General features: G+C 44.7%; 1 long non-coding RNA gene and 8 other non-coding genes across 9 annotated transcripts; 3 read left to right on the forward strand and 6 right to left on the reverse strand.

Annotated features, from left to right (window-relative positions):
- The first annotated feature begins 1,118 nt into the window (after window positions 1–1,118).
- Window positions 1,119–1,191, forward strand: TRNAF-GAA. Its single transcript has one exon. It is a non-coding gene; the product is annotated as a tRNA-Phe (tRNA).
- Window positions 1,192–4,054: 2,863 nt separating this feature from the next.
- Window positions 4,055–4,128, forward strand: TRNAI-AAU. Its single transcript has one exon. It is a non-coding gene; the product is annotated as a tRNA-Ile (tRNA).
- A 2,181-nt stretch (window positions 4,129–6,309) lies between these two features.
- TRNAR-ACG lies at window positions 6,310–6,382 on the reverse strand. Its single transcript has one exon. It is a non-coding gene; the product is annotated as a tRNA-Arg (tRNA).
- Window positions 6,383–9,301: 2,919 nt separating this feature from the next.
- TRNAV-AAC lies at window positions 9,302–9,374 on the reverse strand. The gene has a single exon. It is a non-coding gene; the product is annotated as a tRNA-Val (tRNA).
- Window positions 9,375–13,196: 3,822 nt separating this feature from the next.
- On the reverse strand, window positions 13,197–13,270 carry TRNAT-AGU. Its single transcript has one exon. It is a non-coding gene; the product is annotated as a tRNA-Thr (tRNA).
- A 3,505-nt stretch (window positions 13,271–16,775) lies between these two features.
- On the reverse strand, window positions 16,776–19,633 carry LOC116544222. Its single transcript, XR_004265861.1, has 3 exons — window positions 18,598–19,633; window positions 17,005–17,148; window positions 16,776–16,903 (listed from the first exon to the last, which is right to left on the reverse strand). It is a non-coding gene; the product is annotated as an uncharacterized LOC116544222 (long non-coding RNA).
- On the reverse strand, window positions 18,878–18,960 carry TRNAL-UAA. Its single transcript has one exon. It is a non-coding gene; the product is annotated as a tRNA-Leu (tRNA).
- A 2,420-nt stretch (window positions 19,634–22,053) lies between the features above and the next one.
- TRNAT-AGU lies at window positions 22,054–22,127 on the forward strand. The gene has a single exon. It is a non-coding gene; the product is annotated as a tRNA-Thr (tRNA).
- A 2,030-nt stretch (window positions 22,128–24,157) lies between these two features.
- TRNAV-CAC lies at window positions 24,158–24,230 on the reverse strand. The gene has a single exon. It is a non-coding gene; the product is annotated as a tRNA-Val (tRNA).
- Between the last annotated feature and the right edge of the window lie 215 nt (window positions 24,231–24,445).

Raw genomic sequence — 24,445 nt, forward strand, 5'->3', positions numbered from 1 at the left:
ATATTGTTCAGTGTCAAAAAGAAGTCAGACATAAAGTCATTAAAAGACATACAGGAACTTTACATGCATATTGTTAAATGAAAGAAGACAGCCTGAAAAGGCTAAATACTAAACTTACAACTAGTATACTCAGGAAAAGGTTGTAGAGATAGTAAGAAAGATCAGTGGTTGCCAAGGAGCTGGGGAAGTGGAGGTACAAATAGGTGGAACACAGGCTGAGACTACAGACGTATTTGTAGAACAGCCAGACCATTCTGGATGATACTGCAGTGGTGAATACATGATGTTATGTGTTGGTCAAAATGCATAGATTTGTATAATACAAAGAGTAAACCTTAATGTAAACTATGAACTTTAGCTAGTCTCAATACTGTATCGATATTATTTGTTTGTTTTTGAGACACAGTCTCACTCTGTAGCCCAGGCTGGAGTGTGGTGGTGCAATATCACTCAGGAGGCTGAGGCAGGAGAATCCCTTGAACCCAGGAGGCAGACGTTGTGGTGAGCTGAGATCGCACCATTACACTCCAGCCTGGACAACAAGAGCGGGGCTCTGTCTCCAAAAAAAAAGACGAATACTTCCATCATTTATGTGAGCTTTCAAAGGCTCTTTCAGATTTTTTAAAGAAGCAGATTCTATCTGAGTCAATGTATATAAAGTGTTTTGTTTTGTTTTGTTTTGTTTTTAATGGCTACATGCGATGAAAGCTTTCAGAACAGTGGTTAACTTTGGAGGGGTGCAAAATGAGGAGGGGCATGAGAAAGCCGATTTTGGTTTCCAAACAGGAATATAAATTTGTAGAATGTACCAAGCTGTACATTTAAGACGTATGTACTTTATGTAATTTATAGAACTCTGTTAGAATAGAACTGAAAGAATAAAAGATTTGAGTGCCAAATTAGAAATTATCCCAGATGGTGGTGTCTTCAATTCTAGGAAGCATCCCATTTCAGCAGGAAGTTTGGAATCACCAAATCCCTATGCCCTTCCAATTAATATTCTAAGGAACCAAATTTGTTTTACTTTCTCTGAAATGCGGCACCCAGAAAGAAAACTAGTAGGGTATTCGTGAAGGGCGATTTGAAAAGAACTTATAAAAAATATAATGTTGTAGGTGGCCGAAATAGCTCAGTTGGGAGAGCGTTAGACTGAAGATCTAAAGGTCCCTGGTTCAATCCCGGGTTTCGGCAGGTATTTTGGGTTCTTTTGTACATGTCGACCTTGCTAAATTAACACCTGGCCGTGTTAACTGTGAACTGGCCTCGAACGAAACCGTCTACTAATATGTAAGTACACAGTGACATTTATGTAGCAAGCGGTTACAAGCATTTGCCCTTATCATGAAAAAGGCTCTTGTAAGTCACTTCACAAAACGCAGTTCCATGCCCATTAACGTGTACTACTGCACAGATTTCAGTAATTCTTTGAGGAGAAGAAAGCAAGTTTATTCACTACCTCATTCAGTCAGCACTTACATGTTATTAAATACGCAAGAATCAGGGCATAAGCACATTTTTTTGGATACAGAGCCTTGGTCTTTCGTCCAGGCTGGAGTGCAGTGGCACAATCTCGGCTCACTGCAACCTCCGCCTTCCCGGTTCAAGCAATTCTCCTACCTCAGCCTACTGAGTAGTTGGCTTTACAGGCATTGATTCAGTGTTTTTCCTGAGGCAGACTTCGATTTAAAAAATATGTTGTTAGTATTGACTCAGTATTTTTCCTGAGGCAGTGTTACATAATTAAAATAACCTAAACTGGAATATAACATAAATATTTTGAAATTATCTTACAAGGCCGGGAGCACTTTGGAAGGCTGAGGCGGGCGGATCACCTGAGGTCACGACAACATGGTGAAACTCCGTCTCTACTAAAAATACAGAAATTAGACTGGCCTAGTGGTGTGCACCTGTAATCCCAGGAACTTGGAAGGCTGAGGCAGGAGAATCTCTTGAACCCGGGAGGCGGAGGCTGAAGTGAGCCGAGATCATGCTATTGCCCTCCAGCCTGGGCAGAGCAAGACTCTGTCTCAAAAAAAAAAAAAAAAAGAAAGAAAGAAAAAAGAAATTACCTTACAAGACACTTGAGGCAGATGTTCTGCTGTGTATCGCCAATAATAGAGGTGAAAAAATTAATGGCATGCTTGATTATGCATAGATTATTTTAGGGAAGGTAAAGTAAGAAATTCAGTTGTCTCTGAGGAGGATATAGAGATAGTTAGGATCTAAGATCGAGGGAGATTTGATCATCATTTTACACCATGTGTACAGTTAAAGAAGGACAGAAAACCTTGTACTGAATCTTTTGTCTGGAATTGCTGCTGGTAACGTTAACACACAGTATTTCATTTAAAGGAAGGTAAAGACTAATACGGTTTTGGGACCTGGACTGTATCGGGAAACACAATTGAAGGTGGGGGTGGGGTGAGGAGAACAGATTTAAATCGTAGGTGTTACCAGCAAAAAATGTGATTCCTCTAGTCTCAGGTGCAGATTTTCTCCAGTAGTATTTGGTTTTGGTTACAAAAGAAAGAGCGAGTGCTCAGGCTTGTGCTGTCAGAGCCGGGACAGCGTGCAGAGCTCTGCCTGCCCACAGGCCTCGGGACAGAGGACAGGAGCGTTAGGTTAGCCCCATTTGTCCGAAGGAGGAAAAGAGGGCCATCCTTCCGGCGTTGATGTCATGCATAACAACTTCATTCCCTGGCTGTGGCTTTCCACGCGAACGTCGGAGGTCGTAAACACCCGTCGGAATGTGCAAGGCAGGTCTCAAAAGCCGGAATGAAATTCTCTGAGACGGGTGAGGAGGATGTGTGACTGCAGGAACTGTATCAGAGAGTTTGCTTTCGTGTGATTTTTTAGCAAGTAGCATCCTCAGTTCCTGACAACCGGGATAAGAGCTCTTGAAGACGAGGAGAATAAAACATGGAAGAGCCTGGCGGTCCCGGGAGCGGAAGCCACAGCGAGGAGGGAAGGCGCCGCTGCCCTCCAGCCTGGGAGACACGGAGAGACTCCGTCCGTGATGGAATATCTGGAGAGTAACACTAGAATTCCAACACTTATTCCTCGCGCCAGCGTCAGTTTTAGAATCAACAAAATCGTTACTTGCTGATTCATTTAACTGTTACTATATTCGTTAAAAGTTTTTTAGGTGTCAGTGAACTTGAAAGTTCCCAAAACACAAAGGAAACCCCAGGCTTATGTGGAGAGACAGTTCCTAACGCTGAGATGTCTTCAGCTTGTTTCCAGGTGATACAACCACTAGCCTGACCAAGGGTGACAGAGCACGTCTAACCTATTCTGGCCTCTTCAACCCGGGCCGAAATCCTTCAGTTCCCTAGAGAGACACACAGCAAGTGCTGTTAAATGAGACTTACTACTTAGCGGGGTGCCACGACAATCTTGCCCTTCTGCGAACCTCTGTAGTCCTTTTCTACCACCCTCAAAAAACATAGCAGATTTACTATGTGATTCTGGTACTGTTAGGCTACCTCAGTTTCCACCCCTGGATATCTTCGCCGATGACATCAATGCTTATGTTTGTGACTCCAGAGGCACTGAGAAGGCGCGGCTCCTTCCCTCAACCCAATTCGCCTTCCTTTCGGCGGCGTTGGCTTGAACGAACTTGAAGACAATAGGTCCTTAAGTTACAAGTCACTAAAGAGAAGTTTGCAACTTGCGATCCAGTACACTGACGTGCCTCTAAAAAGAGAAGGCTGCTGACTCTCAGACTGCCTTCGCGTTAGCCCTGCTCTCAAGGAGCGGTGACGTTCAAATATATATAGTTGTCTAAGAACAACAAAAATTAAATAAAAAGAGGAGATTCTCTTCACTCACCGTTGAAAATCCTATTCCACATCCTCTGTCAAAAATTTCTTGGTGGATTTTCTAGTCTGGATCAGAGTTAAAATAGTTTGGACTTCCTTGTTAAAATCGGTGAGAATACTCATAAATGTCTCTTTTGAAGGGGGTAAGAAGGAAAAGAGAAGTTCTATTTAGAAAAACAAAAGTGTCAATGAATTTGTATATGTTTTCCTTTAAAAGGAGGTTATAGCCGTGTGGCCGGTTAGCTCAGTTGGTTAGAGCGTGGTGCTAATAACGCCAAGGTCGCGGGTTCGATCCCCGTACGGGCCACTAAATGAGATGGACGGGTCGTCTCCTTCCTAAATAGGTGGTTGTTTTATTATTCACTGCTGCTCTGAATCCAAAAATAAAGCAAGAAGCGAAGAGGCTGTTCACTTTTGTTTCCCTTTATTGTAAAAAATAAAAAGAACAGGCCGGGCACGGTGGCGAAAGCCTGTAATCCCAGCACTTTGGGAGGTGGGAGGATCATCTGAGGTCAGAAGTTGGAAACCAGCCTGACCAGCATGGTGAAACCCAGCATCTACTGAAAATTCAAAAATTAACCGGGTCTGGTGCCACGTGCCTGTAATCCCAGCTACTCTGGAAGGGGAGGCAGAAGAAGCGGTTGAATCGGCGGAGGTTGCAGTGAGCCGAGATCATGCCACTGCACTCTAGCCTGGGCAACAGAGCAAGACTCTGTCTCAAAATAAGCAAACAACAACAGCAACAAACAAATACGGCCGGGCGCGGTGGCTCACGCCTGTAATCCCAACACTTTGGGAGGCCGAGGCGGGCGGATCGCCTGGGGTCGGGAGTTAGAAACCAGCCTAACCAACATGGAGAAACCCCGTCTCTACTGAAAATACAAAACTAGCCAGGCGGGCGCCTGCAATCCCAGCTACTCCGCAGGCTGAGGCAGGAGAATCGCTTGAACCCAGTAGGCGGAGGTAGCGGTCGGCTGAGATCGCGCCACTGCACTCCAGCCTGGGCAACAAGAGTGAAACTCCGTCTCAAAACAAACAACAGCAACAACAAAGGATACAAACACTAGGAAGGATGCACTGAAGAAAATCGGGTAGGAGTGGTGTGGCAGCTAGGTGGGTGTGTTTAAGGGAATGGGGAGTTAAGGGGAGATAGGACATTTGCCTGCTTAGTTTTCAGTGACATATTAGCAGGCAATATATACTTTTTTCATTCTCGACGTTCAAAAGGAGGCAATATTATGTTGACGCTTTAAACGCTTTTCAGCAGGGAAAGGGAAGCAGGCTCAGCGCGGCCAGTGATTTGATGAGAGTGTGGTACTAACAGCAGAAAGATGAAAGGTTTTTTTCCCCGTAACGACTGTGCTTCGTTCTTTTTTTCTGATCCCAGGCAGTTTCCAAGGCAAAGAAACACCTACTCCACGTGAGGCTGCCACTGGCTTTCACGGAAAATTTCTCCCCTTCAGCTTAAAGAGCATGGAAGTGAATGCGGTGTTTTAGGAACTGCCCGTTCTCCGTACACCTGTCCGCAGCCCAGCACACCTGGACTACCAGGTCTGTGGTTTCGTTCGTTCACCCTCAGCGCCCCGGACCGCGCCGCTGACAACCATAAACTCACCTGACAAGCAGAGCGAAGATCCAAGCTGTATATTCAAATGTCGAGCCACACAGTAAGATGATCTTTTGGTTTAGTTTGAGGAATGTTTCTCCGCTGGACTGCGGCTGCCTCCCAGCCTCTCTCTCCTCCACCATCTTTCTCGTCGCTGAGAAAGGAGGTCAGTCTGCTCAGACACCGCCCCAAAGCTTCCACCCTCTTCCTCTGGGATGCCTGTCTGTCTCTCACTGTCTCTGTCTCTCTGTGTCTCTCTGTCTCTCTGTGTCTGTCTCTCTCTCTCTCCTCCCCCCCCCCCCCATTCTCCTGTCTCCTATTTCTCCAGGATGGCAGGGCTGAGGAAAAGTGGTGGGGACCTGGGAGGAGGGGAAGCGGCCCGTGGCGGGGGTGGGAGATGGGAGTTGGGGTAAAGGGGCGATATTGAGGCTGAGTTGGGTCGGTCGACTTCAGGGTTGAGCTCTGTGTAGGAGCCCAACTGAGAAAAAGGGTAGCTTGCATCCCTCATCCCCACAGCCCTGCCTTTATTGATTCAACGTTTCTTTAGATAGTCCCTTTCTTTTTGACAGTAGTCATGCCCAGGGAAAGAGCTGTGTGTGCCTCAGAGACGCCAGGAGTGAGGGAAAAAATTCTAATGAAGAAGATTCACGTAGGAAAAAAAATTTTTTTTAAGCTTCTTCGATTTTAAAGCCCTCTTTGTAATAGTCTTTTTCAACCAGCTCCTTTCTCACGTTGAAAAAGACGAAAAGTAGAAATAAAATCTTGTAGATTTGGCTCCCTTGACGCTTGTCTCTTCCACATTCAAATGACAGCCCCACTCTGGAAAAGTACATTTACAAGATTGTCAATATGGCTTTCACGAAGGAAAAGGGTGAGCACCATCGAGCCAGCCAGGAGTCGAACCTAGAATCTTCTGATCCGTAGTCAGACGCGTTATCCATTGCGCCACTGGCCCGTGCCCGTGTGATTGCCCTAAATATTACTAATTTCATAACCATGCAGTATTGTATTACTGGGGGCAGAAAAAGATCATTGCTTCTTTATTAAAGTAGGAATTAAAACCCCAAACCACACGAATTCCAGGAATGCATGTTTTCTTTTGTGATTTGTTTGCATAACAGACATTCGCATAAAGTGTCATTATTGAAAATAATGAGCAATTTTCATCTTGGAAACATATATGCGCTAAGATGAATGTCTTTCCTTCAAAGCACTGTGTTTCCTTCAAACACAGTTGCTGTTTCTACCTTCTTTTTGTTGCGTGTGCGTACTTTTGAGCTTTCTGTTACTTATTTTTCAGGCCAATCAGCTGCTATTACCTGAATTTCATTTTTTATATACCTACATTGGGCACTAATGATGTATGCGGATCAGTAATGAGCAATCTTTATTATTTTAAATTTCCATATTGCAAAAGAATAAAGTGCTTTGTTATACATTTCTGGAGGCATTAGTCATAGTTTTCCCCTCTTGTCCAAAAGGAAAAAACAAGTACCCACTCACTTTGGATAAATTTATTGTAAAATGGTATTATAACTCAAAGTAGCAGATAAGGACACTAAGATTTAACAAGGAGTCAAGAATTCAGGAAAGTACACGTTTTTAAGAATCATATTTGACATTGAAACTTAGAAACTAGGAACTTTACTTGCAAAGCTGTTCAAAGTAGGCAAACTTGTGGAAAATGAAGACGTGCTTATAAGGAGACAAAGTTTCGTAAGAGTTTTTTTTTTTTAAGATGGGGTTTCACCATGTTGGCCAGGCTGGTCTTGAACTCAACTCAGGTGATCCACCCACCTCAGCCTCCCAAAGTGCTGGGATTACAGGCGTGCATATATATATATATATGCATATACAAACACGGGGTTTCACCATGTCGGCCAGGCTGGTCTTCAACTCCCGACCTCAGGTGAGAATGCTTTAAGAAAGCTGTCATACCATTAATCTAAAAGTGAAATTGCATTCCTCTTAATCTCCGTGTGGCATCTGTCTTGTCTTTGCCATTTTGATCAGATGTAAGACAACCAATATTTTCTTTTTCTTTGAGACAGAGTCTCACTCTGTCGCCCAGGCTGGCATGCAGTGGCGCGGTGGATCACCTGAGGTCAAGAGTTCGAAACCAGCCTGACTAACATGGAGAAACCCAGTCTCTGCTAAATATACAAAATTAGTCGGGCGTGGTGGCACATGCGTGTAATCCCAGCTACTTGGGAGGCTGAGGCAGGAGAATCGCTTGAACCCGAGAGACTGAGGATGCAATGAGCCGAGAATGTGCCCTTGCACCCCAGCATGGGCAACAAGAGTGAAACTTCGTTTCAGGAAATAACCAGAATCAGATCTTGTGTTAGTTAACTTCTAAGAAAGGCAGTTAAATTTTCCTCCAATAAGTTTGAAATAATCCATGTATCAGAAGGATCATAAGAGTTCTCTAAGTGCACTGGGGGTAGGGGTTGGCGATCCACTCGCGGGTAGTCACTTATTGCAGGGCAAGGGTGTTAACTGAGTTTTACACTAGGAGGCAAAATGAGGAAATAATCTCTCTGAATGTAGGTTAGGAAAATGGAAACGCCCTCCTACTGTATGTCTATCCCAGAAGAAAAACTGTCCTGAAGTTCGCGATTTTCTTACCAAAATAGACCACGAAACATAAAGTTGCTCAACTTTTAACCCTTTCCTTTTTCTTTCTTATTTCCGAGAAATCTGGCAAGCGGCGTAAACACTAAGCTGATTCCAGAAATGGTCCGGTTCCCTCCCTTCACTCAGAACTGTTTCCTCCTGCTGGGAACTCACTTCAAACCGAGCTGAACGCTCGGTGCTGAGTCCTGGGAGAAGGTCGCGTTTGTAGGGAAGGCTCCTGGCAGGGAGCAAGGCCGGGAATCCATCCACGGAGCGCGAAGTCGCGCTCCCAATTCTCACTGGGAGGAACACACTGGAAGTGAAATGTCTAAGGTTAAGCCCCGCTGAGAATGGAGTCCCAGAGGATCTTCTCGGGTGGTTGAAACGTTGGGGGGAAAGGCAGTAGCGAAAATCCAAGAGTCTAGTAGTCCAATACAGATTGTCTTTATTTATTTATTTATTTATTTATTTTTAGACAATGTCTCTCTCTGTCGCCCAGGCTGGAGTGCAGTGCTGCGATCTTGGCTCACTGCAATCTCTGCCTCCCGAGTTCAAGGAATGCCCTGCCTCAGGCTTCCCAGTAGCTGGGATTATAGGCACCTGCCACCACGCCCGGCTAGTATTTTTAATAGAGACGGGTTTCACTATCTTGGCCAGGCTGGTCTTGAACTCCTGACCTCGTGGTCCACCCACCTCGGCCTCCCAAAGTGCTGGGATTACAGGCGTGAGCCACCAAGGCCGTCCGGGAATATCTTCTTTACCCGTCTCTCCTCACAACTCTTCCTCCTCGTCCACACTTGATGCGTTTTAGAAACACTGTGCGGCACTAACAGTACTGATAGCGCTACTGCTAGTAATTGCCGGAGACGTCTGCTATCTGTTAATTGACACTCAGCGGTGGCCGCTGAGGAATTTCGAATTGCGGAAAACCCTCAAATTAAGTCCTCAGGATTCCAAGGAAGCCAGTCTCACCTGAGAGGCGTAGGCAGCGTCCTGGGCCGGGAGTCTCCTGGGATTGACACCTCCTGGGGTTCTGAAGCCCAGAAGAGGAAGGAAAGGGACCAGAAACTTACTGGGGCGAGAGGTGGTGGGGTAACACAGGATTCAGTGCCAGTGGCATCCTAAATCTCTCATTTCAGACTGTTCAACCACAACTTAAACTCAGAATTGTGTATTTTTAAAGTCCGGTACCGCAAACGGGTTTGTCTGTAAGAGGGAATAGAAACTAAGTAGCAACAAAAATCGAGACACCTCCACGTGTTTCCGCCCGGTTTCGAACCGGGGACCTTTCGCGTGTTAGGCGAACGTGATAACCACTACACTACGGAAACCGCTGCTCATTGAGCCCCTCCTTTCAAATATAAAAGTATATCTTCCCTGATGCTCTAAAAAATTTTGCATTTTTCTTTTCTTTGTAGAAAAATTTCCAGTTGTAGTATTTGTCTTTCCCCTCACTTTCCCCATTTATTGAACGCCAATATCACGTACCGATGACAGATACAAGCAAAAATGCATTAACCAAAGATATCTACTATATTGTCCAGAGTGTTTAGAGCAGCCTGTTCACAATAGACCAAAAAACTGGACGCTGGCAGCAGTGGGTCAAGTCTGTAATGTGAGCACTTTGGGAGGCCGAGGCGGGCGGATCACCTGAGGTCGGAGTTCGAGACCGGCCTGACCAACACCAAGAAACCCCATTTCTACTACTACTACTAAAAAAAAAAAAAAAAAAAAAAAATAGCCAGACGTGCTACTTGGGATGCTGAAGCAAGAGAATCGCTTGAACCCAGGAGGCGAAGGTTGTGGTGAGCCGAGATCACCCCCATTGCACTCCAGTCTGGGCGAAACTCCGTCCCAGTGCCCATCAAGGAAGACATCCTAGAGGAAACGACCCCAGATCTGAGACTTGATAGATAAGAAGGTTAGAAAGCAGGTTCTGAGAGACATTCTACAAAGAAAAAAAACGGGGGCAGGGGAAAAAAAGCAGGTTTCCCCCACCCACGGAAGTCTTAGACGAAGAAAGGGACTTTTGCATTAGGAGTGGTCATAATCTTGGGGAGGAAATCCAGGGATTTGAAGCAGTGCTCGGAATGAGATTAGCCTAAAGGGGAAAAACGAGCTTAATCAGGGAAGAAGGGAGGTGTCTCCAAAAGAAGGGACCATATATTTTAATCTGAATGTGATGAGAGAAATTGGAGAGGTTGGTGACTAATCGTTAATTCTTGGAACGTAGATGTCATCAAGCGAAGAGTTTTGGTTTCTTGGTTTTCTAAAACATTTATTAACATGTACTGGTCAATGGACAAATTTGTCATCAACTCAAAAATTTAATTCCATCAACAAATGCCAACAAAAGAAAACTATAACTGCTCACATTATATTAAAATGGCTGAAACCAAAGATTTAAAAAATCTTAGGGAGGCTGAGGCAGGCGGATCACTTGGGTTCAGGAGTTGGAGACTAGCCTGGCCAGCATGGTGAAACCCTATCTCTACTAAATTAAAATGATTGACTCCACAATTGTGGCAAGATGTAAATATCAGTCCTGAATAGTGGCAAGATTCTTGAGAATTTTTTCGTGTGTGATCATGGTTCAGATTTTTTTCGTGTGTGAACAAGGCTCAGAGAACTTAAAACAATCTGTGACTATTGGACATTCCTAAGTTTGATGTGTCGCTTGTGTGGAATTGTGGACACAGCCTTAGCATTAAACAGCCTTAACAAAGAGAAGAAGGTACTATAGAGGATAACAAGAACAGTGGACTCCAGAAAACTTCCGCTGAGTCGGCTGAATAACAATGTTTAGACGTCGTTTTCTGTAGTGCAGTTAACAAGTTCGACTCACACGCCTAAAGTTCCCCAGTTTGATACCAGATGGAAATGCCTCCTGAGACTATTTCTCATTCCCGACATTTTCCGTCATCGTCATGCCATACATCTCACCTTTTGAGGAATATTCAATCAATTCATTAAAGTTTATTCAGCGCCAGCTCGGGGGCAGTGGCTCACACCTGTAATCCCAGTATTTTGGGAGGCGGAGGCGGGCTGATTACCTGAGGTCAGGAGTTTGAAACGAGCCTGGCCAACATGGTAAAACCCGGTCTCTACTAACAGTACAAAAATGCCGGGCGCGGTAGCTCACGCCTGTAACTCCAGCACTTTGGGAGGCCGAGGTAGGCGGATCAGGAGGTCAAGAGATCGAGACCATCCCGGCCAACATGATGAAACCCCATCTCTACTAAAAATACATAAAATTAGCTAGGCATGGTGGCGCGCGCCTGTAGTCCCAGCTGCTCCGGAGGCTGAGGCAAGAGAATCACTTGCACCCGGGAGACGGAAGTTGCAGTGAGCCAAGATCGCGCCGTTGCACTCCAGCCTGGCGACAGAGCGAGACTCCATCTCAAGAAATTAAGTTTATTCAGTGCTCAATGTCAGGATTTAACACCTGGACATGAAGAAGAAAGAACCACATAGCTAGTTTAAGGCAACACAAGGCTTACGTTAAGAGCACACAAGGCCGCGCGCACAGTGGCTCACGCCTGTAATCCCAGCACTTTAGGAGGCCGAGGTGGGAGGATCACCTGAGGTCAGGAGTTGAAGACCAGCCTGGCCAAGACGGTGAAACACTGTCTCTACTAAAAGAACAAAAAAAAAAAAAAAAAAAAAGAAAGAAAGAAAAGAAAAGAAATTACCCTGACATGGTGGCGGGCGCCTGTAATCCCAGCTACTTGGAAGGCTAGGGCAGAGAATTGCTTGAAACCAGGAGGCGGAGGTTGCAGTGAGCCAAGATGGCGCCACTACACTGCAGCCTGAGTGACAGAGCTAGACTCTGTCTCAAACACACACACACACACACACACACACACACACGCACACACACACACGCACGCGCGCGCGCGGAGCTGTCCATTTAGGTGGCAATTTGCCCTTAAAGGAGACTCTGAATAAAGAATACGTACCGGTATATGTGAGTAAAGATTGGCATATACTTATGTCTTAGAATACCCAAAGAAACAGAGCAATTAAGACAGAAACAGCTTACCTTCAAGGTTTGATGTCTTATGTACAAATCTGCCTAGAAAAAACTTCAAGACTTCAGATATCAAAATGCACTTCTCCCTGGCCTCTAGTCTGTTAATAGTTTATCAATTTTGTCAATAATAATTCCTTTTTTAAGATGATATAATAGATTCTTCTTTTCAGAAACTTTGGTGATATCCTAAGTCCAGAATCATTCAAAGAGGAAGATTAGCTATTACGGTGATCAATTTAAAGTTTAAGGCTGGGCATGGTGGCTCACTCCTGTAATCCCCGAACTTTGGGAGGCTGAGGTGGGCGAATCACCTGAGGTCAGGAGTTTGAGACCAGCCTGACCAACATGGAGGAAACCCATCTCCACTAAAAAAAAAAATTAGCCAGCTGTGGTGTCAGGCCCTGTAATCCCAGCTACTCGGGAGGCTGAGGCAGGAGAATCACTGGAACCCGTGAGGTGGAGGTTGCGGTGAGTGGAGATCGCATTATTGCACTCCAGTCTGGGCAACAAGAGCAAAACTGCGTCTCAAAAAAAAAAAAAAATTTAGAAGAGCCATTAGTGGTGTGTTGCAAAAACGTTTTTTTTTTTTTTTTTTTTTTTTTTTTGAGACGGAGTTTCGCTCTTGTTACCCAGGCTGGAGTGACAAAAACGTTTTTGAGTGCCAGCTCTATTTTAAGTGTCTTGAGGGTTCTGAGGTTGCAAAAACAAATCATTTTCAGCAATCAAGCACATCCAAAGAATACCTGAAGGGGCCTATTCATTTGGGTGTGTGTGTGCTTTTTTTTTTTTTGAGACGGGGTCTCTCTGTCGCCCAAACTGGAATGATGGGATTACAGGAGACAGCCACCTATTTCTAAAGCTGTTGAATCTGCATCATTTGATCTCAAACGTCCTCAGCTCTGCTACGCTACCTAGACTTAGGAGTCTTAAAGACATCTCAGCATATGAATTAGGAGTGCTGTGAAATTATTGGCACTTCCCATTTGTCTCCTCCTTCACAGTGTAGCTCCTCTGTTTTCTAGCAAGGCTTATTTAAGGCCTGAGTATTACAAGATTCCTTGCGTTCAGTTGTTTTCAGCAGCACCAGGTGAAATTACAAAACATCTACACCCATACGGCAAGGCCCCGCTGGGATTCGAACCCAGGATCTCCTGTTTACTAGACAGGCGCTTTAACCAGCTAAGCCACGGAGCCACAGCTGAGTAAAAACTCAATTGTGTATTATTTGAATACTATTTCACACTTCTATAATTTGCAACAATTCCAGTGAGTCGTTTGTTAGAGAACTTCAAAATAAAAAAAGATATTCAGGTCTCAGTTAAAACAAAAGATCTTTATTTTGAAAGGAGGAATACATGGGCTGGATTGAAACAACTATTTCTCCTTGAAAAATTGTCCCCACATGGGTACCGCTAGACTCACTACAGGCTCTGGTGGCCAGGTAGGGACTTTTGTTGAACCTCAAAGGAAAAATGAATGGACTTTTTATTAAGCATCATTTTGTTTTAACCACACCTGTTCTCTGTTAGTGTGGAGAAGCAGGCGTTATTGGTGGAAGATTAGTTCATGTCGGACACATGGTTGTTGTAGGAAAAGGCTATGAGGATAAGAGGCTCATCTATCAGATCCCACCTTCCTGAGTGGTGGCACTCATTCCCCAACCACAGGAATATTAACTACTGATGGCTCATATCTGGGTCCGACTCATATCTACCTTCAGAGGAAGGGAAGTCCCTTGCTCCAAGTCACACCCCACTACTGGAGCAGCTTAAATCCAATGACTAGTTGATGGAGATATACATAGGACTGCCCTTCCTGCCTCCCACTGCAATTAAGGATATTTGTGAAGGACCATTCCAGATTTATATACACTTGTGAGATGGGATGTGTGTTGCACCTGTATTGAATTCAGCTTCTGGCTTTTCTCAATCCTGCTCACCTCACCCTCTCACAGATGCTGATTTTGAGAGCATTCCCAATAAGCCTCCCACACACAAATCTCCATCTCAGTGTCTGTTTCCTAGGGAACTGACCTGTGGCAAAAATTGGTGACTAATGCCTATGTTGGTCTCTTGAGGCCAAAGTAAGTCTACACGTGGCCCAGTCTTTCAGAGATCATTTACCATAACAAGTGTCCTAGTAGAACAATAATGATAATAATCTGTGCCACAAACTTTCAGCATTTTCACTACAGAACAAAACAAAGAAGGACATATACTAGTTGATTAAAAAGATGTACAGGCTGGGCACGGTGGCTCACAGCCTGTAATCCCAGTACTTTGGGAGGCTGAGGCGGCCAGATCACTTGAGGTTAGGAGTTCAAGACCAGCCTGGCCAACATGGTGAAACCCTGTCTCTACTAAAAATACAAAAATTAGCTGGGCGTGGTGGCATGCCCTTGTGATTCCAGCTACTCAGGAGGCTGAGGCACGAGAATCGCTTGACCAGAGAGGCAGAGGTTACAGTGAGCCGAGATCAAGCCACTGCACTCTAGCCTGGACAACAGAGGGAGTCTCTGTCTCAAAAAAAAAAAAAAAAAAAAAAAGAAGAAGTACAAAGTTAATGAAAGGAGCTAAAAGACAGGAAGAGGTGATTTATTATTTATGATAAACTAATTTTTCATATTCAAAGAGTTGAAATAAATGGCAAATTTGGCTAGTCAAAGGGTACGATTCTCATTTCTAAGGCAAAAAACATAAATATAAAGCATTAAACACGTTATATACTAGTAGTGCATATGCAAGATAAGACTTCACAATTTATAAATATATATATTCATGCATATACCTCTAAATACAGGGGGAGGGCATAAGGTGGGTATTTGAAATGTACATAGGCCGAGTAACTTTTGAAAATATTATTCCCTGGACTAACAGAAACAGCCGTGGTGGGAGGAGGGAAGCTGAATCTTGTCAAGAAAGCAGACAGTCAACCTTGAATCAGCCGCCCCAGGGCCCCTCCCTGGGTGACACCTACCAGCAGGAGATCAGGCTCCGTCTGCCCGCGCCGCACCTCGCAGGCGCAAACGTTTCACGCCTTCTTCCTCTGCGTTTTCCAATCCTCCTCCCGATTCAGATCGTAGGACATCTGCTCCCCCGCAGATACCAGGCCTCACTCCGGAGACGCCCCGGCTCCGCACTCCCTCGTACTGTTTTGGGGGCTGGTTCCGTGCAGGGGCCCTGCGAGGTCGGGCTCCCTGCGTCCTTCCGCCCCAGCGCCCCCAGTCCGCGCTCGGGCGCCACCAGCTGTCCGGGGCGGGAACTGCAGCGGCACGTCGGAGACGAGCGCGGCGCCACAGGCCGGGGACGCGCCGCGGAGACTTCGGAGGCACCACCCCGAGGCTGGGCGGGGAGAGCGGGCAGCTCCCGGGTCCCGAAGGCTTCGAGAGCTGACCTGTCCGGAAGGGTCTCCAATGACAGAGAGGAATCTGCACCCCTCACGCGGGCGCCGCGTCCTTTCGACCACGCGACGGCCCTGGGGTCCGCGGTTCCCGGATCGGCGCGCCAAGATCTCAGGCTTGGAGCAAGTTCGGGTTCGCCCCGGGCGGAAGGAAGGAGGCCCTGACTGTGGACGTGGACTGGAGTCTCCTCGGATCAGAACTGGCAGGTTAAGAGAACTGTTTCCCGGTGAGAAGCAGGTTTCCTCCAGGATCAATGTGGAGCCCGGGTGAAGGAAGAGTGGGGAACAGAGTACATGTAATTATCTATTCAAAGATAAATTTCAATAAAACAAGCCATTTCATAGCAGTTTATAATAGAGAAGGAAGGACTCTTGTCGGCCGGCTAGTTAGCTCAGCTGGTTAGAGCGTTATAACAACAACGTTAAGGTTACGGGATCGATCCCCATGTGGGCCAAGTGTTAGCTGTGGTTTTTATCCCCGCTATGGGCATCTCAATCTGTAAGTGCGTGTTTTTCCATTCTTAACTTCGCGCTGAGAAAACAAGTCTGAATTTGGCGGGCCTTCCCTTACTCTAGAGAAGCTACTTTTGACCGGGAGGCTACTCTTCCCTATCTCCAATGCATACATACCCACATCCCACCCACAAAGCAAAACGGCAACAGGCACCTGGCAGTGGCAGAGGTACCATAGGAGGCTTTTGTGATTCTTGTCCTCCTCTGCCCAGGGAAATTTTCTTGGAGTAAAATTCTGAATTATTTGATTACTTCCTCAAAAAAATAAAAATTAATTTTTTTAAAAAAAACACCCACCGTTTGTATCACTCATGCTGGGTCATTCTGTTTTCTCCATTTCAGTCTAAAAGAAAACAAAATTATAAAATGAGAAAGAAAAATTTTCCAAAACTTCAATAATAAGAAAGACGAAGACTTTTGTTTTATATATTCTAAACGCTTATTCCAATGTCAAAAGGTATGTAAAGGTACATACCTTTAAAAATAGTTTTCTAATTTAAGAGTTTTTTTAAAAAGCAAATAATACTTTAGGCAGGGCACGGTGGCTAACACCTGTAATCCCAGCACTTTGAGAGGCCAAGGCCAGCAGATCACGAGGTCAGGAGTTGAAGACCAGCCTGGTGAAACCCCATCTCTACATTCATTCATTCATTCATTCATTCATTCATTCATTTATTTATATAAATTGGCCGGCTGTGGTGGTGTGCGCCTGTAATCCCAGCTAATCAGGAGGCTAAGGCAGGAGAATCGCTTGAACCGGGCAGGCAGAGGTTGCAGTGAGCCAAGATCGTGCCACTGCACTCCAGTCAGGGTGACACAGGGAGACTCTGTATCTCTCAGTCCAGCCACATTTCTTCGTCAAGTCATATTTCTTCCAGAATGATTCAGGCTCTGTAACTTGTCCCCTAGTATCTGCTGAGGAGGTTGAGAACTTCTACTTAGTGTGCTTATCAGTAAAATTGAAATAACAATATTACTCCGCTCCCATATAATTGCTGTGTTAAATGAGAACTTACAATGTGCCTTGCATGTAGTAAATTTTTTTACAAGTTGGCTCTTGTTATTATTCAGTCTCCACACTTTCCAATTCTGCATCTGGAACAATCTTCAAGACATATTTACTATAGACCAGGCACTATACTGGGCACTAAGAAACAAAGCTATACAGAATAGGCAAGTCTTTATTCTTTTGGAACTTTCGTTTTAGTAGGAGAGACAAACAAAACCATAAAGCAGCCGGGATGGTTTTGGGCGAAACCCTTCTACTTCACATCATCAGGTGTTGGAGTTGCCTAACGAAGCACACAACCCAGATCCCTCGCAGGCACAATTCACAACAGGGTTCCAGCTCCTATGAGAATCCAGTGCCACAGCTGATCTGACTGGGGCAGAGCTCAGGCCATAATGCTCCCCAACCGCTCAACTCCTGCTGTGGGGTTGGGTTCCTAACAGGCCACAGACCCGTCCCAGTCCATGGCCCTGGGGTTGGGGATCCCTGCAATAAAGGATCAGATAATTTTGGATAGTGCTAAATGTATTATAATTATGAGAAAATAAAACAGACTACCGTGATGGAGACGGCTAGATGAGAATCTATTTTAGATGGGGTGTCCAAGAAGGGCTCCCTGAAGAGGTCACTTTCCTGCTGATCGGGGATGTGGAGAGTCAGCCATGATCTTGGAAGAAAGAGCACTGAAGGCTAAAGCACAGCAATTTCAAAGGCCCGCAAACCAGATGAACTTGTACTACTGTAAAACTTGAAGACTGATAACTTTGATTGCATAGACACCTATTTGCGCCGGCGCAGCGGCTCACGCCTGTAATCCAAGCACTTTGGGAGGCCAAGGCGGGTAGATCACGAGATCAAGAGATCGAGACCATCCTGGCCAATATAGTGAAACCCCATCTCTACTAAAAAATACAAAAATTAGCTAGGCATGGTGGTGCATGCCTGTAGTCCCAGCTACTCCGGAGGCGGAGGCAGTAGAATCACTTGAACCTGGGAGGCAGAGGTTGCAGTGAGCCGAGACTGTGCCACTGCACTCCAGCCTGGTGACACAGCGAGACTCTGTCTCACACACACACACAAAAACCATTTTTACATGTCCAAAGCCACCACAAACTTCAAAGACAACTAACTAGACTGCCTGTGATTCATGTCAAAACAAAGTTAATGAAGTCATATTTAACGAGTCCCTACAAATCATAAAAGACCTAATGACTAAGTAGAAAAATTAGCACTGAATACTATGCATATAATGGAAAAGAAAATACAGATGGCTTTTTAACATATAAAAAGGTTCTTAAAGACAATATAACCTGTTAAATGCCAAAAAAAAAAAAAAAAAAAAAAAAAAAAAAAAAAAAAAAAAAACCCCCCGAGGGGGTATTTTTAGGGTTCCAAATGGAAAAAAAAAAAAAAAAAAAAAAAAAAAAAAACAAGATAAACTCAAACTCTGTTAAGAAGGACTCAGCAATGCTCTCCAGAGTATCTGACAGACAGCCCTAGCTAAAAGTTGGGCTTTTCTTGTACAATCATTTGGAAACTATGAGAATCCTGAGGAGTGGCTCTCCCTTTCTGGGAGGTACAGAGAACTAGAGTTTCTTACCTGTGACCTTGGGATCAAATATCCTCACAGGTTCAATTCCTGGTGGAATTGAAAGTCCTGGAACAGACCATGGATGTGAGCTATGGATGTGAGCGGTGTTTCCATCTAATAGGTTGTGGTAGAAAACCATTCACACACTACTGCCTATTGAGGCAATTTCCTTAGATTTGAAGACAAGAAAACAGTAGTGTTTATGCAAAGGGGTAGAAAAACAATGAAGTCACCTTCGAGTACTTTTTAAATGCCGGTATTAAAGGAGTCTGGAGATAAAAACTTCGCCTACCGAGAGTGGGGTTCGAACCCACGCGGGCACTAGCCCATTGGATCTTAAGTCCAACGCCTTAACCACTCGGCCATCCCGGTGACTGGGGCTGTGTCTCAGGCAACCATTTTTTTATAACAACCAAGGCATTTGTGCTGAACATTAAGGAAGCACTGAGTTATTGCTGTTTTTACTGAATTGTATTAAAATATAAGGAAGATATGATAGGCAAACACAGCATGTGTTCAGCAAGCATTTCTCCTGAGTCTCCTCATCTAGTCAAACATTTTTAGATGTTTGTTTTTACTTGATTTGAAAAGAAAAAGCAAGGGAGTGGGGTGAGGGGGTGGAGAGAGGAGGGGGAGTGCCGGAGCGGAAACCGCCCTAACACCACCTTCGACTTCTGCTCCACTAAAGTCACTCTCCCGACTTTTTCTTCAGAGATCCCCATTTTGCCTGCTGAATTCAAAGCTCCAGTCCACACACACTGATGTCATTGGAGGCATCAGGATTGGCGCCCAAGGTTTATTACGTTAAAACAAGTTCATTCTGGGGTAAATGTTAAGATCTTTAGTAGACCCAAAGGCAGTTCAGATTCTTTCATTTTAATGACAAAATGCTTTAAGCTGACAATCCAACCTGTTTACAAAAGGAACACACTGAGCTGTGTGTGGGCTGCACAGAAAAATACACTGCCCCAGAACTCCAACTGCTGCTGGAAAAGTTCACAATTGTTACCACAGAGAATCCAGTCCTTGTGGCTCAAGTATCTCCTGGGAGACTTACTACAAATGTGGATTCTAGAACCCCTCATGCAGTGATCCTGAATAAAGCGATTTGCCATGGGTTCCAAGAATCTTAATCTTACCAAGTCATCCTAACTTCAACAGTCTGCCAAACAGCCCTCACTGAAGGAGGCTAAAGCTGTCATGGGGAATTTAAGAATTCACAAAAGAAACTCGTAGAAAGGAACTTCAGGGTCTGGAGGAGACAGAGCTGAAATGAAATCCTGAAGTAGGGTTGGAATAAAATTAATTTATGTAACAATACTGAACACCTAGTGTGCGGCATGTACCTTTGTTTTTCAGGTAACCAGAGGAAAGCACCACAATATGCAAAGGTTGTGTGGTCTGCAGCAGACAAGCAAAGAGAGTCAGAGATGTCTCCTCAGAATCTCATCAGCTGAGGATAAAGGAGCCCAGGCCTTATTTGGATGCTCAGGACTGCCTGGGTCCACATCAGGTGTTTCTCTGCCTGATGAAGCCATGGAAAAGGAATGGACCCCTGAAGTCCTTTGGCTGTCAGGCTCTGGGTTCTGTCTCTGGCCAGATTAAGGTTCCATTCTTGGCAGAGGATACGTGGACTGAGTGATTCGCACTTCTACCAAACACTGGAGGAAACTCAGGTCTCTCAGTGCTGGGGCAAGAACTGACTTGAGGATGGAGATGGAGGTGAAAAGCATATCAGAGAAAGAATCCATCCTGTATAGGTAGACACAAAAATGTTTAGAATATTCTATTATTGTTAGTTCTTAGCACAAACTACACAGTAGAAGCAATCACCTGTGAAGTTTTTGAAAACACAATAATCTAGAGGGTTTAAACATCTACATGTGAAAGTGAAAAAGTTTTGCTCTTGTTGCCGAGGGTCGAGTGCACTGAGTGGCGCCATCTTGGCTTACTGCACCCTCCACCTTCCAGGTTCAAGTGATTCTGTTGCCTCCGGAGTAGCTGGGACTACAGGAGTGTGACACCACGCCCAGCCAATTTGTGTGTGTGTGTGTGTGTGTGTGTGTGTGTGTGTGTGTGTGTGTGTGTTTAGTAGAGACTAGGTTTCTTCAGGTTGGCCAGGCTGGTCTCAAACTCCTGGACCCAAGTGATCCTCCCGCCTCGGCCTCCCAAAGCGCCAGGATTACAGGGATGAGCCACCGCTCCAGGCCTGGCAAGTTTTTTTTTTTTTTAAGACCCAGATAGTAAATATTTTAGGCTTTGCAGGCTGTTCAGTTGATGTCACAATTACACAAATCGGCTATTACAGGAAAGCAACCACAAAGTATGCTAAATGAATGAATGTGGTTGTGTTCCAATAAAACTTCATAAAAACAGGAACAAGACCAGATGTGGCCTGTGGGCTATGGTTTGTGAACCCCTGGCCTAAAGGAATAAACTTCAATAACTTTCGTAACATCATATTTTTGAAGAAAATTATGGTATTTGAACATTGATAGCTTGGACTAAAAGAAATAAAGAACAGCATAAAATAAAAAGACTCTGGACCTCACCCCTCTTCCCCCCAGACTGCTGTGGGAAGGAAGTAGGCTAAGCAAACCACTCAGCTGCAAAGTGAAATTTCTTAATAAAAGAACAGATGAATCCGAGTGTAGAATACGAACACAGGAGATGGAGCCAAGAGCCTGGGGAGCCATTCCCAGACAGCAGTACTGAGTTCTAATCAACACATGAGCATCCTGTGCCCACTGAATTCTGCAGCTGCTGCACACCAGGGTGTCTCTCGCTGTTTTCTTCCCCCTCTTACTTTCACTCTTTCTGAGTGGGAGTGTGTATCGAGGTTATCCTCTGCCTCCTCTGCCTGTATGTTGGGAGACAGGTAACTTGTAGCTTAAGTACATACATGCTCAAGTCAAGTAGAACCTTATTTGAAAATTTCGACCCAAGGAATTTCATCTGCACCTTTGCCTGATTTAGATAATGCCATCCTAGAGGTGGAGCTCATGTTGCAAAGCAGTCCGCCTTGGCCAGGGTGAGTATATTTTGCATGCTGGACAGGCAGAATCACTGGGGGCCAAGTTAGGGAAAAATGTGGAGAGAGCGTTTTCCCTGATACCACTCACCCACTGGATGAACAAATGAAATGAGAGTTCATCAGAAGGCAAACTCACTGCTAGGCATAAGAGACGTTAATTGTTCTCGAAACCAAGCAAGTTCTCTACCTGGCCGCCAGGGCTTATAGTCTGGAGGTGTCGTTGACATTTAGAGCAGTTTCCTAAAGGAAAACAGTCTTCCTAATTCAGGACCTATCTTATTCTACAGCAAGAGCATTATTCTCTGGTTTTGACTGAGACCCAGAAATATCTTCTTGTGTTACTGCAGAGAAAATCACTGAAGTAGAAACACTGACAGGTTGAGGTGTAAAGTTTTATAAAATAATAAATTACCCCCCCATAAAACATGTGGGGCTTCGTGGCTTAGCTGGTTAAAGCGCCTGTCTAGTAAACAGGAGATCCTGGGTTCAACTCCCAGCGAGGCCTCTTTATTTCTTCCCCTAAACTTAAGTAATTTGTTGTCACTAATTAAACCTTACTTGGATTTATACCTAATAAAGCTGCAGACCTTGACTTTCGATGTCAGAGGCACTTTGTAGAAAAACATGGAGATGGGTTAGAAATATTTATGACGAATTAGCTAAATCTATGCCAGAGACCATCTAGAATTGAGACCATCTGCAATTTTCTACGTTTAAATTTTTTTAGCTACTTTTCATATTCCTAAGGAACTTACAGCTTCACTTAACGTTTTTGCTTTTAATGCAGTTCAAAAAGAAGGCAAGGATGGAGGTAAGACATACATATTGTATAAATTAGTGCTGTGATAACGCTCCTTTCGTGATTCTGAACTCTAGAATTTCACTGAATATATTGTAAAGTGGAATAGCATAACAACATCTTGAGAGGATAAGAAGCACGATCAGTGAAACACTGAAACAAAACAAAAACAAAGACAAAAAAAACCTAATGAGAGACTGGCAGCAAATGAGACCTGAAGTTGTGGATCATTTATTAGACAAACATAAGGACAGGTGTGATGGCTCATGCCCGTAATCCAAGCATTTTGGGAGGCCAAGGCGGGCAGATCACAAGGTCAGGAGTTCAAGACCAGCCTGTCCAGTATGGTAAACCCCTGTCTCTACTATAAATACAAAAAAATATTTAGCCAGGCTTGGTGGGGGGCACCTGTAGTCCCAGCTACTCAGGAGGCTGAGACAGGAGAATTGCTTGAATGCAGGAAGTGGAGGTTGCAGTGAGCCAAGATAGTGCCACTCCACCCCAGCCTGGGCAACAGAGCAAGACTCTGCCTCAAAAATAATAAATAAATAATAAAAGGATGGAAAAAAATTCATCAAACTCTGGAATACAGTGTTCTGTTTTAGCTGCTCTTTAAAGAAAAAAAAATTCTCGGTTATATCTTCAAAGTATCACCTCCTACAAATTTCAGCCCTAGTGTTGTGTGTAACAGTCCTCATTGCAGTATTGTGCTCAGCTTTTTGCTTTTGATGATTACTCCTTTTGTGAGCATGCAGGAGAAAAACCAGTTTCATAATTTATGAGTGCAGTTTAAAATAGAAATGTTCCTTGTTTAAGAAAATTAAGAATTTCAAACCAGCAACAACAGAGCATTAAATCAAGCGCCTGGCCTTGTGCAAATGCGTAGGCCGCATGCCCATGAAGATGGTTCTGATTGAGAAGATGGTCCTGATTGGGAATGCAGTTATTTGTCAAAAGACTGGATTTTAGAGACGCCTTAAAATGAAGTGAAATCTAAAGTGATAGTCAATGATACCAAGTACAGCTAGAAGGCTTGAGCACTGAAAAGCACTAAACAGGGACCCAGCATGGTGGCTCACGCGTGTAATCCCAGCACTTTGGGAGACTGAGGCTGGCGGGTCACAAGGTCAGGAGGTGGACACCAGCCTGGACAGGATGGTGAAACTGCATCTCTACTAAAAATACAAAAATTAGCTGGGCGTAGTAGCGGGCGCCTGTAGTCCCAGCTACTCTGGAGGCTGAGGAAGGAGAATCACTTGAACCGGAGATGCGGAGTTTGCTGTGAGCCGAGGTCGCACCAAGGCACTCCAACCTGGGCGACAGAGCAAGACTCTGTCTCAAAAAAAAAAAAAAAGAGTACTAAACAGGGAAATGTTACAGTATTAAAATAATTCTTAAAGTCACAATTTTGTGAATCTTCTCTAACAAAGTAACATTTCTTACACAATTAAAGTCACTCTTTTCTCAGGGAAATTGTCCTCCTTCCGAGTCCCATCAGATGGCACCAGTCCGGGATCTTTCAACATAAATATATAAGCTCCTTCTTCCTTTAGCCTCCTGTTGTCCTGGGGTTCCCACCTCTCAAAATCTGGTATAGGAAGAGAGCAAGTCGTATTCCGTAGCACTCAATTACAAAGTGTAAACAACTTATAGGCGTATAGTAATTGATGCGAATGGACGGGGTCCTAAGAGCAGTTGCTATAAATTTTAGGAAGACAAAACCAACTACCTAGTAGTGTTTCCGCCCGGTTTCGAACCGGGGACCTTTCGCGTGTGAGGCGAACGTGATAACCACTACACTACGGAAACCCCTACGGGAATGGACTGCTATCGTGCTGGACCTCATCAGCAATTCTCCGCTGCTCACCCCTCCTTCCCAGAAATGCGTTTTCTCGCTGCTGCAGCATGCTCACCGTCAGTGTCTGCAGTCGCGTTTGCAAACCGCTACAAAACAAGAGCGCGCCTGCGTTAGGAAGTATCCAACACCCAGAAATTGCTGAGTATTTGAGTTCTGTGAGCCTTAT

This window comes from Sapajus apella, unplaced genomic scaffold (genome assembly GCF_009761245.1).
Source record: "Sapajus apella isolate SASKATOON/1434 unplaced genomic scaffold, GSC_monkey_1.0 scaffold210, whole genome shotgun sequence".
In the NCBI taxonomy this organism is placed as follows: domain Eukaryota; kingdom Metazoa; phylum Chordata; class Mammalia; order Primates; family Cebidae; genus Sapajus; species Sapajus apella.